The 16,522-nt window shown below is 34.7% G+C and overlaps 1 protein-coding gene across 1 annotated transcript in view; it reads left to right on the top strand.

Annotated features, from left to right (window-relative positions):
• Positions 1-975: 975 nt before the first annotated feature.
• LOC309568124 (netrin-1-like) overlaps positions 976-16,522 on the top strand; it is a 169,967-nt gene continuing 154,420 nt past the window's right edge. The window contains exon 1 of the mRNA XM_082273727.1: positions 976-1,270. The gene's annotated coding sequence lies outside the window, so the exon portion shown is untranslated. The remainder of the gene's footprint in view (positions 1,271-16,522) is intronic.

Genomic DNA, 16,522 nt, shown 5'->3' with positions numbered 1-16,522 from the left:
TATCCCCTTTGCACTGGTCTCTCTCGCTGGCTGGATGAGTGAGATATCGCTGTCTTGCTGGTGAGTGACATCCGTCAGTGAGGGACCTACCCCTCATTTATCCAGCGAGTGACCTGGAACAGGTACAATTTTTAGCGATCCTGCCACCGCCCACCAAAATATTTCTAATCAGAGCAAAAAATTTACAGAGGGAATTTACTTTATGTTGGCTAATTTAAAAACACCAATGGTGTCCATACCTCTCAACTTTTTGAGATGGGAATAAGGGGCACCTATTAGCAAAAGTATGTATGCATAGGAATAGGACACACCCCTGCCCCCCCCCCCCCAAGTTTTTTTTTTTTTTTAACACTACTATTTCTTCATATTGGCTTTTTAAATTTTACAAATACAGTTAGAAATTGGATGAAAGGTTTAGCACTGGGAAACATTTTTTTAATAGCCAAAAAGTGCACTTCTTATACAACTATAGAGTTTAGACCAAAATGAGGAACAAATGAGGAGGACTTTGTCCCAAATCATGGATGCTTCCTCGAAATCAGGGACAGTTGGGAGCTATGGTTGCCACACGTGCCAAGCAATTGTTAGCTTTTACTTTCAAACTTGCACCAGAGGATCAAGACAGCCAGTATCTTATCGGGTTCTGCTGGCGATTCTTTACCTTATCTTTTGCTCACAGCATTTTTCAAACATATTTTTCATGTCATCAAGCAATACTATCTCTTTGACCCTATTGGCTATTACAGTAAAAGACATGCAAATAAGATTAACAGTGTCTGGACCGACAAGCATATGGCTCAGTCAACCGGGAATTATGGAGCTGACATGAGCTCATTCTCCCAACAGTATATTTACAAAACCATCACCTATACTAGTGTTCCCCATCTGTCTTCCTCTTTCAGTATCACCCCCCCCCTTACACAGACACACACAGCTAGAACTCCACCCAGTCCCTCCTGTGATGCAATTACTTTTGTGCCTCTGAATGGTACTACCATCCAACCCCAGTATCAAATAAAACAAACCCTCCTCAATAGGTTGAGCTCTTCAAACATTTGTGCCTAGAAAAGGAATACACATTTCAAGTCTATCCACTACACCCATCCATCCAGAGCCTAAGCTGTGTCAGACATGCTTCCAGAGATGCAGGAGGGAGGGAAATGTTCTGTCCTGAACTCATAGCACAGATATGGGTGATTTAAACCAAATGAGAGAAAATTAAAACCACTAAAATCTCAACATTTCAATGAAAGCAGATGTCAGCAAAATGGTAAGTGACAACGCGGACTTTGCCATGATGTTTGCTGCCAAGAATATACTTTTTAGCTGTGTTTATTTGTTGGATCTTTTTTTTTTTCCTGCCTGTTGCTGTTAACTCCTTCTTGTCTAAGTCCTGAATAAGCAGTGTCTGTCCTGTTTTCACGCCACAGTAAAGAAGTCGGAGTTAATTGCATGTGAAGCACTTTCTTTTCACTTAAATAAATCTGGAGAGACAAAACTTTGTGCACTCATACACACACCTTTTAAAGGTGGAGAGGAATCATTAACGCTTTTTATTGAGTGGTTGCTTCAATGAGATTTGGTTAATGTTTTCCAAAACATACATCACTGTATAAATCTATGCTAATAACCTGCCTGTTTGTAAATCTATTATAAGTGAGATATTTATCACTCTGGAAGTAGAGGAGGTTGTAATTACTTTACTCTTTAAGAAGTTCTATTAATCACAATGTTGACTAACAAACAAAGCTACGGTGTTTTTTTTTTTTTTTTTAACTGAATGGCTTTCAGGGTGCAATACAAATTCATAAATTTAAAATTAAGAAACAAAATAAAACTTCATGGGTATTAACTAATATGCCCATTATACTTAAAGGAATATATATATATATATATATATATATATATATATATATATATATATATATATATATATATATATATTCCTTTAAGTATAATGGCCATATTTTATATATTTTTATAACATAAGGAAATTTACACTATTGGCTTAAATCTTGAATGGTGTTTAATTATTCACCAAATATCTATGTATCTATCTATGTATCTATCTATGTATCTATGTATCTATCTATCTATCTATCTATCTATCTATCTATCTATCTATCTATCTATCTATCTATCTATCTATCTATCTATCTATCTATTTGTGTTATATTTATTTTAAATTTATTTTAAATTTAAAATATACACTATATTGACGGTACTGATAAAATCCTGTTTGACGGTACTGATAAAATCCTGTTGCCCCACTTTACCATGTTTTCTATCTATTTATCTATCTATATATCTATTTGTGTTATAATTATTTTATATTTAAAATAGGTACTCTATTGACAGGACTGATAAAATCATGTTGCCTCACTTTATCCATTTTTTCTATCTATCTATCTATCTATCTATCTATCTATCTATCTATCTATCTATCTATCTATCTATCTATCTATCTATCTATCTATCTATCTATCTATCTATCTATCTATCTATCTATCTATCTATCTATCTATCTATCTATCTATCTATCTATCTATCTATCTATCTATCTATCTATCTATCTATCTATCTATCTATCTGTGTTATATTTATTTTATATTTAAAATAGACACTCTATTTAGAATAATTCGCGTCTCTATTTAAATTATCTGTTTTATTTACCTAAAAAATAAAGCAAGGTAATATCTATTATTTTGATACTTACTAGCAGAAATGTAGCAGGGTTGCTTATACGCACGAACGGTTGCTTTTGCACATCTACCAATAGAAAAACTTGTATTAATTAGCCATTTTTTACGTGACAAATAAAAAAAAAAAAACACTTAATATCCCTATACATTTATATTCTGTATTTGCATGTTCACTAGAATGATGTAAATTCTATTGTTTTAAATGTTCTCGTTTTTTTTTTTTCCACCAAACATGGGCTAATTTGTGAACCAACGCAAAGCTTTTTGGTAATCCTTTTAAGGCTAAAGGTTTTGGAAACTTGATTTTATTAGTTTACATATTAACTGCAATGGGCAGGCAATGTCCAAGCTTCAAAGGGAGAACCATGGTAAACAGTCACTAGACTAGTGTTTGGAAAGCTTGTATTGCTGCCTAATCAAATAGAGTTGTTATGAATGAGAGGTGCTGGAACGATGTTTGTGCTTGGAATTCCAGGCACAGGACTGTGGACTACAACTGTGAATATATTCAGTATATTTATGTGCTAAGGCAAAAATGATTGCTAAGTATATTTTTTATTATGATCACACAGAGTTATGCTATAAAAAAATCTATATACTTTAAGTACAATAAATCAATGGAAATATTTAAAGTTTCAACAGTGCAAAATAAAAAAAATAAAAAATACAGCTAAACAGATAAAATATCAACAGTTAGAAAATAAAAAAGAAGTTTATTATTGATTGGAAATGAAAAATTGACAAGTAAATGAATCATTTCAATATTAAAGTGTAAACTAAACTATATCAAACAGTAGCAGTGCACCTGAATTGTGAAATCTGAATTCTACATGTATTGTAAATTCTAACTTTAACCTACTTGGGTACAGTATAAACAATGAAAGGTGTACATAGAAATGGATTATTAAATATACCCATGACATTATAATGTTACAGATTGTGTGCCTGAATTGTGTAGAATAAAAGAATTAGCATTATCTGCTCTTTCCTTAAATGTACATCCCTTTATTTATGCCATGCATAGAATCCATAAGTGATAGTAAGATCATCCCATAGAATGACCTACTACAGCTCATCTCAAAAGTTTTCCTTGACACATCATAAGTATTAATCTCTCATTTCATGGTAACCAGTCATTTCCCTGGTTCACATGCAGTTATTTTAATTTTCACCACGGTAGCGGAAATACAATTCAGACTAAGTGAGGCAAAACAGCATAAACAGCCAGTGATGCAAAACAGAATACATTATTAGAAAGAATGGTCCTAAAGATGAGCTCTGGTTTTACGTTGTGGTTGTGTGAAGCACACCCAGTAACACCGTGATTTCACAGTCGATCATTCAGAACAATGTTCCGTAACTTGGTAACACAAAAAGCGACCTCAGAAATGGTCTTGTTTTCCTGGTATAAATGTCTCTTGCATGTCCTCACATTCGTTTTCTGCCTGAGAAAATGTACAGTAGTGTAAGCGGGACAGCCCCTTTGAATTCAAAGGTTTCAATTCTCTTTAAACTTGGCAAACATTCCAAATCTTTAACATCCTATTTTTGTAACTCAAGCACTGAGTCTTTTCAAATGGAAAGAGGATGACAGTTACATAAGGGCACTGGACTCTAACATAGTCAGCAACATCAATTCTGTAATCCCAGGCTGCCCGTACTGCTCTGCAAGGTGTCTGCTGCCAATAAAAGGGTCAGTTCTCTTGAAGTCTCTATTATTCTTCTTCTTCATAAAATGTAAAAAAAAAAAAAAAACTATATGGGATCATAAATGTGGGTTTTTCTATCTATCGCTTAGGACGATATATAGCATATATATATTTAAATTATTAAATTAGAGGTTAACGTCTTATACATTAATTACAAAAATGCTCAGAAGAAAGTTTTGGAGGATGTCAAATAAAAAGCCCAGTATTTTAGTTTTCATGAAATTAAAATTGCTACTGGTTTTTTGATCAAACAGTTTAACACCACTTAAAAACATCTGTAAACAAAATGATCACACCCAACCCTATGCCCTAACCATTCCTCTTCCTTTACAATATAACCCTTAGTCTACCCCACCCTCGGCAACCATAAACCCTAACCCAACTATTACATTGGTCTTCTACACCGATACCCACTATCTGTTAAACTATCATGCTGATACTAGTGTCAAACTTTTTAAAGTAAACATAATGCCAAAACTTTTTTTCTTAGTTTCAGATAGAGTAGGGAAGTTAAAGGCTCCTATCAGTTTATTTTTTGCTGCCCATGTTCCACTGCAGAGACTTCCCTTCATTTTCTGTCTTACAGACGCAACAGGAAATGAAAGGTAATTTCTCAAGGGGAAGAAAGTTTCCATATTAAAGAGCTGTCACATGAACAAGTTTACCCACAGAAGGGTTTTCCTGTAGCTCTTGCCCTGGTAACAACTAAAATTGTATTTGAATTTCAGTTCACTATCCCACTCAGTGACAATGGTCAACAGGTCAAACAGAGTGTGAATCTCCCCAACCGAGACAAAGACAGCAAAATAAATTTGACCAAGGTTCTAACTTTTCCCTACCATATCCAAAAGTATAAAAACTGTAACTGCACAATAAAAATGTCAAAATGACGGCAGTAAAATTCAGTATGCAGTTGATCAGTTGTGTAGTTGTTCAATGAAGGACATGCAAAAGTGGAGAGAACATGTGAAAACCATGATTTAGGATCCTGATGACTTTCAACTTCAATATCTCAGTGTTGCATTGAGACATTATGCTTTAGTTTGATATATTGCACTGATCCGTTGTTCAGTGCTTTATGTGTGAGTGGCTTAGATATTAAACATGGTGCCACCAACCTTATCAGAGAACAAGAATTAAATGATAAAATAAATTAAGGTATGAACCATGATTTTATTCCACAATAGACATAAATTATATGGAGCTTTTTTCCATAATATGCAACAATGTAACAGTGTATTTGGGATCTTGGAAATTAGTATCAGTCTGAACACTCTGGGGCCAGCAAAATTAAAGTAAAACTGAAGGCTCCTGTATGACAGTCTAAACAAGTAACACATGATATTACGTTAACTTATGATTTATAAGCATCATAAAGTATCAAAAATCCTTCTTTATTTCCATGACTGAGCCAAATCCTCTTTCATTTATGTCTCAAACAGTCCCCCCCTTAGACACTGCAGCCAAAGCAGATCATACATAGTTCAAATTCAAAAAAAATTTTCTTACGAAAAATCGTATCTAAGAATTTTCTTTCAGATTTCAGAAATTAGTAGGCTGCAGCAACGGCCGATTTTCATGTGGCCATCAAATTTGAATGATTGGTATGTTGGAAATCCTTTGAAAAGTTAACTAATTTCTAATTAATGATGGGAGAATCCTGCGAGCAAATCAATTTATAGAAAGAGATATGCATGAGCTCTGACCTGAAAAGAAAAGAAGATTCCCGGCCACAAAAATTATTTTCTGTAGCAACATGAGGTGAAATTGAAGGCTTGGTCGAATTATAATGAGTATAACATATCAAACTGAAGCATAATGTCTCAATGCAACACTGAGATATTGAATTTAAAAGTCATCAGGATCGTCAAAGTATGGATTTCACATGTTCTCCCCACGTTTGCGTAGCCTTCATTAGAACAATTGCACAACTGATCAACTGTAGACTGAATTTTACTGCGGGCAGTTTGGCATTTTTATTGTGCAGTTACAGTTTTTATCCTTTTGGATATGGTAGGGAAGAGTTAGAACCTTGGTCAATTTATTTTTTTGCTGTCTGTGTCTTGGCTGGGGAGATTCACACTCTGTTTGACCTGCTGACTATTGTCACTGAGTGGGATAAGAAAAGGAAATTAAGAAAAAAATGAAGTTGTTATCAGGGCAAGAGCTACAGGAAAACCATTCTGTGGGTAAACCTGTTCACATGTCAGCCCTTTAGGATGGACATTTTCTTCCCCTTGAGAGATTTCCTTTCATTTCCTGTTAGGTCTGTAAGACAGAAAGTGAAGGGAAATCTCTGCAGTGGAACACGGGCAGTAAAAAATAAACCGATAGGGACTTTTAACTTCCCTTCTCTATCTGAAACTAATGAAAAAAGGTTTGGCATCATGTATATTTTAAAACTATTGTCACTAGTATCAGCATGATAGTTTAACATATAATGGATATCTGTGTAGAAGACCAATATATTGGTTGAGTTAAGGTTGAAGGTTGCCGAGGGTGGGGTAGACTCTGGGTTCAATTGTAAGGAAAGATCAATGGTTAGGGCATAGGCTTAGGTGTGATAATTTTTTTACAGATGTTTTTAAGTGGTGCTAAAACTGTTTGGCACCATTGGATGATAACAAAACACACAACATTTCTGATTCCTGAAAGAAAATTATTTTGGGATTCAACCCATGTATGGCCGGCTTAACAGTGGGAAGGCTTCCGTAACAGAGGCAATTCTGTCAATCTAGAAAGCAATGAGCAGGATTATTTGTGGCCAAGCTTGTGAAGCAGCAGTGACAATGCCTATAGCAACACCCTCACAAAACATTTTTCATCTTACTGTAGTGCAAGCAGACACATTCTACTTGAGAGTGGCAACTCTGTTCTGAATTCAGGGCAGTGCAGCAGCATTGCCTCAACATCAGCTGCATTAGGCTGACTTCACTGGAAAGCTAAACAGGTAATTGTGGGGCTTTGCAAGTGGGCTAAGAGAAAATTGTAAGTACTATAGCACATATTTCTTTCAAGTCAATAGTTTTGTGATATTTTCTCCACAAATTACTGCAATCTACTTTGTTAGTGGAAAAAAGAAAGACCAAAAAATCAATGAGTTTACCTAAATCTCATCCCACCTTCTAATAGTAAGGAGAAGGAATAACAAACATGAAAAGTAAAAACCAATAGAAGCAAACTAAAAATTGTTCTGGACAGGATGTGTTATGGTGGTTTGAGACCTGACATATTAGTAAATAGAGGATTTCTGTCTAAAATGAAATAGATAAAATTATTCCTTTTATTTGCGTGCATCTCTACAATGCACGGGATGGGAAGCATCAACCCTTTTCACTAATAATATACAGCATTGTTTTATATGGCTCACCAAACATTGAGGGATTGTTGCAAAATCTGATTAATTATGGTCTAATCATGTGAAAGACTTGCTGTGTATGAAATATTTCAGCGATGGGCCTTTAGAGACCAATATCCTTCTAATAGGAGCAGTTCTTAACTCAAATGGTTATTTATTTATTTATTTTTTCTTTGCTGCTTTTTTTGCAGATTGAGCAAAGATGCTGCTGTACATATGGGGAAAACAGAAAATTACTTTACTTTAAATATGGAATAAATGTTAGGTGAAAAGTGTTTAAGGCTTTTGGATATAAACTATATAAGTGTGGTTGGCCTAGACCTATTTAAAGTTATCTAATAAACAATAGTGTATGACAGTGCTAACACTGTGTTCTACTTTGTGTGCCATTAAATAGTAAAACTGTGCAATAGATAAAAAAAAAAAACAAATTACAGTTGCAATGTTAAAAATGTAATATTTATCAGTTGTGAATCTGTTATTATTGTACCATTCTTTGCCATTTGAAAAATTATATTTTCTTAATTTATGCTTCATCAAAATCATTACTGGAAAGTACAGATGATTTATCATTACTATAACTTAGTTTTAACACATACAAATGTTCCATCACAATTGGCTCCAGGGGAGTTGAAAAGAAATAACACGCATATAAAGCATATTAATATTCTCAATGTGTGCATGGTAACACACTAGGTCAGGAGACTTTCATTTTACAGATATTACAATTATTCATACTCTCAGTAAATAGGAGCTGATGCTGCACAGACATATTCCAGTTGACTTGTCATTTTTTAAAACTTTCCCCGAAAGCTAAATACTTCCTGCTCTCAGAAATTAGCTGCATCTGCATAATTCTCTAAATGTGATTTGATAAATCAGTATGAGAATAATAATATCAAAATAAATAATAATAAAATAAAATATTTAAAAAATATATTTTTTTCTACTAAAGTACAACCTACAGTTCATGTTCTGCTTCTTTTTACAGAGTTGTACATAAAATAAATAGTTGAATTCTTTCAGATTATTACTTAATAAATCAACTAGGGAAATAAATGTAGCTTTTGTAAACATGCAGGATACTTCCATAAAAGCAGCATATTCTTAACACAGGACAAATATTTTCCAAAGCATACAGCATGTATTTTTCATAAGTGCCTATGTTGATAAATCACAGTTGCATTCTTGTTGTTGTCCGTGTTGTATCAATGTCAAAATCAGCCAATCAAAATCAAACCAACTTGCTTTTAAAGGCAACCAAAGAAATACTAGAGATTTATACTTCCAGGCTACTCAGCACTTTACATGAATTTAATTTGGAAATAAAACAAAATACATCATACTTGCATTGGTAGTATAAACATTATTTGCTAACTGATACTGGTGTCCATTGAAAGTCCCAAGCTATGGAGATTTTTCCCTAGAAATCTCTAATGTAGTAAACAGATATGGTGGGCCTGATTTAGTAATGTAATAATTTCAAACATTCAAAGATACAGAGAAGCTTTTTTTAAAATCACAGGTTGGGATTGCTAAACTGAATACATTTTCAATTCACTTTACTGCATTTCACCTCACCTTTACTAGATGAGGTTCAAAGCTAGTATATAAAGCAGAAGGCTGCAGAAGGAACATGCACCTGTAATAGTTTTGTCAATGATAATCATTTTAATTATTGTAATAAGCTGTACACAGTTACACAAAGATTTACTAAAGACAAATAGACTGTGCACCTTGCAAGTGCAGTTACACTTATTTTCCCCAGAGCTTAGTGAATGTGGTGAAGTTCTGCTGGTTTCCATCACTCAATCATGTTCAAGAATTTTTTTTTATCTTCCTTACACCTGATTGGGTAATCTTTACAAAGTGAAGCTTTACCTCATTCACTAGGCTTTGGGGAAAATGCGTGCAAGCGCACTTGCAAAGAGCAAAGTCTATTTGTCTTTAGTAAATCAACCCTCAGTGTGTTCAGTGTGACTTGTACTTTTCCTGTGCATGTATGATTTTCAATTGTTTTGTAACCTGACAGTTTTAGTCTGTAGAGAAAGAAAAACTTTACCAGTCCATGCGCAGATCCTTAACTTGAGTTTGTTGCATTTATCTAATAAAACGGTTTTATGCTAGGGCGGCTGTGCGCTTTTTCCTTTGTCTTTTATTGCACAGTTTTGTTCTGTACCTACTGGCTTATAGAAACATGGTAAAGTTGAACTCTAGGAAAAATGTAAACTCACCCTTGCGTGTGTGTGTTTAGGGTACTGTTAAAAGGCAGTTTTATTTACCTTACACATTGTTAACCCAGCAGCCGGTGGGTGAGCAATGGGTAAGGTAAATAAAACTCCACTTCCCTTTGATGTTCCAGATGGTGGGTGGGCCCTCACCTAAAATGCAGAACTGCTGGTCCAACAATGTATGTGATGACAACAGAAGAGAGTCCTGAAAACTCTGAATGGTTTGGGTAACCATTTGCATGGTGAAGAGGACGCCTGGGGTGATGACTAGGTAAGTAAAATTGCATATAAAGGTACTTTAGACAAAAATTTGCATTTTACCTTTAAATTGTGGGGCTAGCCCTCCTGCAAAGGTGGCCTCGAATTCAGTCCTAAACATTTCTATTGCTACAACAATAACAGGTTATAAATCTAATACTAAAAGGAGGCCACTAAATTTAACATTAGACAGTAGTTAACAGGTGTTCCCCCTGAAAGATTTCCTCCTTACCCCCTGTTCCAATGACAACTGTAAAATTGTATATTTCCCATCACTTTCTGTCTTGGTGACAATGTTCACAGGACAGATAGAGAGGTTGAATCTCCCCAGCACCAGGCTACAGCAAGTAGGTACATCTGCAATATAATATGACTGAAGTTCTAATCTTTCACTACTCTATCAAAAATGAATAAAAGTTTTGGTTTAAGACGTACTTTAAATATTTGGAAAGAGTCTTTTTTACCAAACTTTTGAAAAATAAATCTATTATTTACTACATGTCAAGTAAGTTCTCTATTACTGCCTTTGGGACAGTTTGTTGTGGCAATGGCTTATGTCTGCTGCATTATCAAATATAAAAGCTAATTGTTGAAAATGTTTCCAGTTTACCAGATCTGCTCAAAAATTACTCAGTGGTGATCAATTGCACCCCACACAAAATGAAATTTTTATTTGACCACTCTAAATCTGCTGCTATCTTGCAATAATTTATTTTCAGGCATGGTCAACCTTTAGACATTAGGAAGACAAGTACATGTTTGCTGAATAGATCATCCCTTGGCTTCTGATTCTTACCTTCCTTTTTCCCCTGTTGCATGTTCCATTAAGATTTGTATGTTTTTATGTTTTGGGTTGGTTATATGTTAGAATTTAAACATGGTTAAGGAACTTATACCTCCACCATGTCACAGTCTTTGGGCTTGCTGATTGGTTACTTACAACACTCTTTCCATACCTGGGTCACCAGATATTTCATGAGGTCCTGGTAGGGAAACAGTTAAACCATCCAGTGAACCTGTTACAATATCCTGAATTGCCAAAGAGCAGATGCACTTTAACTAAAACATTTTACGCCACCCACTTATAAAAAATGTAAATATAATATTGTCACCTTCAAATTTCCCAGAATAGTTTCTTTAAAACTATTACAATAGCAATGTAATAATAAATGATTACTTTGGCTGTCATTATGTCTTGTTCTTGGGAAAAAGGAAATAATATTTTCAATATTTCAATATAAAATTCACTATATAATTATAATTCAAATAGGTTACAAAAAAAAAAATAAAAAATCAGACATCATAAAATGTAGGCTTTCTTTATTTAAACATTTTGAAAACAGGGCAAGAATACAGAATGAAATTGTTTAGACTATGAGATTTTCCTGTATAAAAAGTTTAAAAGTAACACAGGTCAATACAATAGGAAGACACAAACAACGATTGCCAGTATTTGGTTAGGAAAAACTGTGCATCCAGTGAAAACATAACACAATAGACATTAAAGTGCTAATTTTCTAATAAAAAAAATTCACAAGAGCAACAAATCACTGTTTGGTTTGAGTGGCCAATAATATTATTAAAAAGGAAACTTATCTTTAACACGATTAGGAGATTGATGCCCAAGTACGTTTATACAGCTGGTTTACAACATTTATCCATTAGTGAATTATCCCAAATTAAGAGAGTGCCTGAGGAAGGGCTATGTCATGATAGTAGCTTGTAAAATATTCAAATGTATTAAATTACCATTTATGTCAACTGTTTTACAATGTGTTTTTTGTAGAATGTTTTGGATATTTACTGGCATATGTGCAAATGATCAATTATAGGTTTAATTTTTGTATGATAAGGTGAATTTATTTGATGTATAAGTGGATGGCTATTGGATTGCGAGGTTTCTCTTACCTCATGTCTTTTTGATAACAATGCATAATTATTTTATACACTGCTGTAAAGGGCCACATAATACAATACTGCTATATAGAATAGAATAGAATAAAAAAAAATATATTAAGATGTACAAAACTACATTTAGAACAAAATGGATAGAATTATATTTCTCTTTTTAGTACAATAACATAGTAAAACTGTTAATGTAATACCCTTGCATAGTTTCTTTATCACTAAATCTGACTAATAACCTGCAAACTTTGTAATTAAGTGTAAACATTTGCTATTGCCCAGAATATTCAAGTCACAACTATCAGTCTTTTTTACTTACAGTGTATTTAGGAGTATAAGTTGTTTTACACCAGGGGGGTTCTAAAAAAAAGTATTTCTTAAGTATGCTCAAATTATTTATAGAAATTATAAAACGTATAGACATTCACCAATTGATTAATTAAATAAAAGGGAGGTATAAAACACATTTTAAGCAGTTATGTGAATTAGGCTTGTCGCTTTCCTTTCCTTAGCAGCTCAGAGAGCATGTTATCTCAATATCTTCATAGGTCATTTTGCTTCAATTATACTTGCTACCCCGTGATTAGTATCGTTTACTGTTTTCAGTGTTAATTGTTACAGAGTGAATCTGATTTTTGCAAATTTGTAGTAAATGGTAACCTGAGTACCTGGTTAATTAGGAATGCGTACCAGTACTGCTTCCTTATCTATCTTTTAGGCAAACCGTGTAATGTGAAAACAGGAATGAAATGTCAATAAAGGTTAGTTTTACAAACTGAATTAAAATTCTCATGTCTTCAGTACTCAATAATTAGATGGCTCCCTAGTGCAGGAAACTCACCAAACAATCTGTGGAGCATATTAAATGTTCATTACATCTTGTAAGAATAAACACATTTTTCATACTTTTGTCTATTAATTTTTAGAATATTTAAAGTTGAAGATAACAAATCTAATACTAATTACTAATTTTACCTGAATAACCTCTATATAATAAATAATTTATGCACACAGGTACACCTAAGGACCAAACCTATTTCTGACACTTGTTGTTTATAAAATAAAATTTGTATTTTTTGCTAGAAAATTATTTAGAACCCTCAAACAGTATATATATATATTTTTAGCAAAGACTCTGGAGAATAAATTGGTGGTCATTGCAATATTTTTTTGTCATGCGGTATTTGCACAGCGGTCTTTGCACAGCGGTCTTTCAAATGCAATTTTTTGGGGAAAAAATACATTTCACTGCATTAAGAAAAAAACTAGACAATTTTTTTTATATAATGAAAGATAATGTCATGCTGATTAAATTGATACCAAACATGTTAAGGTTTAAAACTGCGCACACTCATGGAATAGCAACAAACTACAATACTTAAAAATCTTCATAGGCGATGCTTCAAACATTTTTAGTGGTTGGTTACCAGTTTAGAGTTACAGAGGATGTATTTTTCTAGAATTATTTCTCTTGCTCTGACGATCACGGCGATAACGCACATGTGTGATATGAACACCGTTTTCATTTGCAGGAGCGACTTACATATGTGTTTTCTTTAGTGTGCAAACTCATGGCAACGGGGCACTTTAATTTTTTTGTTTCTATTTATTTTATTTCAGTTTTTTTTAGCACTTTTTTTTTTTTTTAAATCTGATCACTTTTATTGCTGTCACAAATTCAATGTAAACATCCCTTGTGACAGTAATAGGCAGTGACAGGTACTCTTTACGGAGGGATTGGGGGGTCAAAAATAACCCCAGACCCCTCCATTGTACTTCAATGAATTCAAAATGCCGAAATCTGCATTTTTGAATACTGATATTTTTTTTTTAAATCGGCGCCATTGGCAGCTGAGTAAACTGGAAGTGATGTTGTGACGTCACTTCCGGGTTACATGATCGGAGACCCAATAGAAGCTGAATCCGGCTTTGTTCAGGACTCCAACCAGCCAGTGGATGTGCTGCCTGGTTGCTTGGGTCTCCAGGTGGGACGGGAGAATCAGGCAGAGCTGAGGAAGGTGGAAGAGGGGGGGACGTTCCCTCCTGCTCGCTGGGATAATGGGTAAGCGGCTGCTGAGCCGCATTAGCTGTTATCTCCTAAAAGCCGACCGCCGGCTCTAAAAAACAGTACCAGGTTGATGCCTGCAGCTGCAGACAGTATCATGGTACAACCTCTTCTGCAAGCTGACGTACAAGTACGTCGGTTTGTGGGAAGTTGTTAAGCAAAAGTTACAAAAAGCTATCTATCTAGAAAACCCATATAAATGCAAAATTATAATTTCACATCAAAGATGCAGAAGAAATTTGTATTTATTTATTTTTTGTTATATTTACCTTTTCAGATTGTCTTGTATGTTAATGTGTTGAAAATTGTTCAATGTTGCTACCTCTTTTATGCACTTTAGGCTTTGTTGATGTAAATATGAATATATGTATAATATTAGTAAAAGAATTTACATAAGTAATAAACATATATTCATACTACAAAACCTTTTCAGTGTAGGATGGCAAAGCAGTGTCATTTTATTTAGAAAGTTAGATAGCAAATAATGTATTTGACACAGAGAAGACTAGAGACAAAATTCCTCTTAAAAAATATAGTGTATATGTATATATATATATATATATATAAATAAAAACTTTCTATTCAGATGGTACAAATAGTACTTTCCCTTGGATATAACATGCTTTTGATCTTCTTGGTTCTAAAAGGGGTTTATTATCTTTGCTATTCGCTATTTGTTACCGACATGCCCGCTTGGCTCTCCAAAAATTCCAAAACCCACATATGCATCTCACAGTTACTAGGGGCTGTGCATAAGCATGTTAAGGAAATAAATATGTTTGCTGTTCAAATATTTCCACATGACAACAGTCTGGAAGGACGGAAGATGTCAGCTTCCTAGCTGATGACCCATGAAAACTGTTTTTGATTTTTGTTTAATGAAAAAGGCATTCCTTAGATGATGATTTGCTGTGGTTCAGCTATCTTACACCCTTTGAATTCAAATGTAAATAAAGTAGTAATACAAATTTCAGAATGTGAAGAAGCATCTTAGAACTTTTACATTCTTATGTTTGTAAAAAGTTCAAAGTACATTATCTATTGTGCTATTGTTTGATTTACATGAATTTGTTTATTTTTTGTTCCTTTTCTTTGGGTTTGAAATTAAATGAAATTCACTTTTTATACTACCTGAATTGTTGTTTTAATCCTTTTAGACAGTAAAAATACTTGGTGGATATGGCAGGAGTACTAACTACTAGAGTAAGGGATTGTGTGTAAAAGTTTACTGGTAGCAGTCTCTCTGATTAGGGCAGGCCATAGGTGATACGATTTTCTGAAATTGCCACAGACAATAATCACATCCTAAAAATATAACATGCTGGTTGTACCCAAGTTGATTGATGGATTTGACTTGGGTACAATCAGCCTGCTAATACATGGTCCGAATCTCAGCTGGTCCCTGCCATACTGGCCGAGATTCAAAATGTCTATGGCTGGCTTAAAGCAGAGTTCCGGGCACAAAATTGACCCAATCGATTTTGTGGCCATCCGCTTGCTCTTCTTCAGCTGAAACAGAAATGGGTAGTTAGGATTTTTTGTAATTGAAGAAAGAAAATACTCACCTCTCTTCCACTTCCTCCCTCGGCCGCACGGCCCGCGCCGTCTCTTCCGCTTTGCAATGATTCCTGGGAGCTGAACGTCATCGCTCCCAGGAATCAATGCGACAGCACCGGCCCCGCTCGTCACTTCCGGTGCGACGCCGCATTCCCTGCTAAACAGCTTCTGGGCATGCCCAGAAGCTGTGTAGGAATGCTGCGCCGCACCGGAAGTGACGAGAGGGGCCGGTGCAGGCGCATTTTGGGAGAAGAAGACATGGAAGAGGACGCAGAAGAGGATTGCGCTGGCTTCAGCTGCCCACAACAGAGATGGCAACGCTGGAGAAGAAATTTTATAAGTGAGTATTTCTTCTTGCAGGTAAGTGCGAACCGGGACAGATCAGAGGCTAGCCATTGTGGAATGTACTAGCCCTGACTGTCCCGGGGGTATGTTCATTGAAAAAATGTTTTTGTGCCCGGTATTCCGCTTTAACTAATAAACCATATCTTCCCTCGGAAAGCGTCTTAGGGGATGAAACAAATTAGTGTCATCACTCAGGCTTGGACGGGCGTTGGTTTTAAATAAGCTGTCCATTATCTTTTTCCACATTTAGTGAGTATATATGCATGGTTTAAAAAATATTTAAGCAAGAAATGCTACACTATATGGTTTTCTTTGTTCCTCTCTGCACTGGGGATCTTATAGTGTGCCTTGTGATAAATATTGCTGTATGCTGAGGAGAGAGCTATCCATCT

Source organism: Pelophylax lessonae, assembly GCF_965119305.1.
Source record: "Pelophylax lessonae genome assembly, chromosome: 12".
Classification (NCBI taxonomy): Eukaryota; Metazoa; Chordata; class Amphibia; order Anura; family Ranidae; genus Pelophylax; species Pelophylax lessonae.
This window is presented reverse-complemented; position numbering and strand designations above follow the sequence as displayed.